This window comes from Castor canadensis, chromosome X (assembly GCF_047511655.1).
Source record: "Castor canadensis chromosome X, mCasCan1.hap1v2, whole genome shotgun sequence".
Taxonomy (NCBI): Eukaryota; Metazoa; Chordata; class Mammalia; order Rodentia; family Castoridae; genus Castor; species Castor canadensis.
This window is the reverse complement of record NC_133405.1, coordinates 14,240,311-14,242,533: the sequence shown is the minus strand read 5'-3', so window position 1 is coordinate 14,242,533 and position 2,223 is coordinate 14,240,311. Positions and strand designations below refer to the sequence as shown.

Here is a 2,223-nt window from a genome sequence, read left to right as displayed (position 1 = left end):
GCTGGAACAGAAGCCTGAGGCCAGGGACTGAGGGTGTACCTCAGTGGTACAGCGCTTGCCTGGCATGTGTGAGGCCCTGGGATCCATCCCCAGCACTGTAATAATAATAAAAATCCGTAAAGAAGGAGGAGTGGGAAAGGGTGCCTTGGGCCTCACACATGCTGGCCCTGAACTGGGGGCCACTGCTGGCCAACTCACTGCAGGAGCTGCTGACTGCCCCGCCCCCACCCCTCAACTCTGAGGCATTGTCCTGCTCCCAAACTTTGCAAAGTCTGCCCTGTCACCTTTGCCCTAGGTTGCCACTGCGCTATTGAGTGTCAGTTTCAGAACTGCCACTGCAGTATCAGAGATGGAATTTCCTTGGCTTGGCCTGGTCTAGACTTGGTTTGTGTGAGAGTGTGAGTGTGTGTGTGTGTGTGTGTGTGCTCGCACGAGCGTGCATGCACATGTGTACATGTGCATGATGGGGGAGAAACAGATATGCTTTGCTGTGTGTAATGTCAGAAGAACAGGAGAAGGATCCCATTTTGCTGAAAAGAGTTCAAGGTGGTGATGGTGGAATGGATAGGTTACGAGGACCAGGTGTACAACTAAGAAGCTCAGGTAAAAAAACTCAAGGCAAATACGTAGGGACCTTGTTTTCCTCCATTGTCTGAGTATGCTCCACCACCAAACCCAGACTCTGACCATCTAGTGGCTGCTAATCCATTTATAACAACTATAATATCATTTTCTATCAACTGCTACCTTGTCAAATCTGTGTCTCAGTTCTGGTTATCCTGGCTTTGGAAGCACATTCAGAATGCCACCTCATGGTCCCTCAAGTATGTCTTGCCATACTGTGGTCCTTACTCACGCAAGAATCAGCCACAACCATTTGCTTAGAAACTTTTGGGCATGGATTTTAATCGACCTTGTGCTTTTAACTTTGGGCCACACAATAATTCAAGCTTTGGAAATTCATCTTATAATAAGTCAGAATGTTAACATGCCTAATCATTTTAGATAAAATCCTGCTGAAAACTCCAATCAAATTCCTCCATAGAATGCAATCAAGTATCTAACCCTAATTTGGCACCTAATTTTGTCCCCAGAAATAATTCAAATTTTGCCTCTCCATTAGAATCTAATAATTTTTATTCCACCCCCAAACATTTTTAGAAGTGGTCAAGCAAGAGCATCACCTCCAAAAATAAGACTTTAGCTAGGGAGCAACCAAAAATACTAATGAAAATTCCTCTGCTCACCCACTTCACTTAAATATGGATGACACAGTGAATCACAGTAATATTGAATTAAAAAATGTCAACTGAAGCAATGTAGTAAATTAAGAGAAAAGCCATTCAAGTAGCACTGAAGCACAAACAATAGCCATGTAAAATTAACCACAACAATCTAGAGATGCAACAGATATGTGCACCACTGAGAAAGGCAATATACCCTCTCTCCACGAATGGCCATTTATATTCTGACCCAGAATACCCTTGCAGAATTTGTAAATGAAGTGAATGATGAGGAGGATGTCATCTTATGTGAGGCCTCTTGTCAGAAGTGGTTTCACTGGATCTGTACTGGAATGATTAGAACAGCTTATGGCCTCCTAACTGCAGAAGCATCAACAGGGTTTTAGGCAAGAGAGCAAAATGATTTCATTGATGTTCAAAAAACATCCCTCCATTGAATGGATGGAGAATGAGTTGGAAGGAGCTAGAGCAAAGAGAGGGAAACCAAGCAAAGAGAGAGATGCAACCAGATGACATGAAAGATAAGTGGGGCCTGAAGTAGCATTGCTTGTTTGAAGTTATACACCCTAGAGCAGTGTTGGGCTGTGATACTTGTGTAGCTGACATAGATGCCCAATTAATGCACACTAGAGAAATTTTTGGTCCACCTGCACTGGGAAGTGATTCTTAATCATGGGCGTTAACTAAAGTAGGGTTTGTCCCCATGTATGGCAGAGGTTTGGTGACACAGGATTTTGATGCTGTACATTATTTTTTAATGTGCACATGAAAACATTACCTTTAAATTCCTATTAATATTCCACTTCATTACTAGTGCAAATTTTATATTCTTTGTTTGCTATCTTGAATGAGAATAATATGTGGGTGCTTTAGAAACATTTACAAATAAATGTTAGTCATTATCATTAAAAGTTCCTGAGGTCATGGAGCTGCCCTAGCATACACTGTACTTAGTCTTTCACAAGGTCTGCAGTATGGC

At 42.3% G+C, this 2,223-nt stretch overlaps 1 pseudogene; it reads left to right on the top strand.

Annotated features, from left to right (window-relative positions):
* The first annotated feature begins 497 nt into the window (after positions 1-497).
* On the top strand, positions 498-1,914 carry LOC109675242 (pygopus homolog 1-like; annotated as a pseudogene).
* The last annotated feature ends 309 nt before the right edge of the window (positions 1,915-2,223 follow it).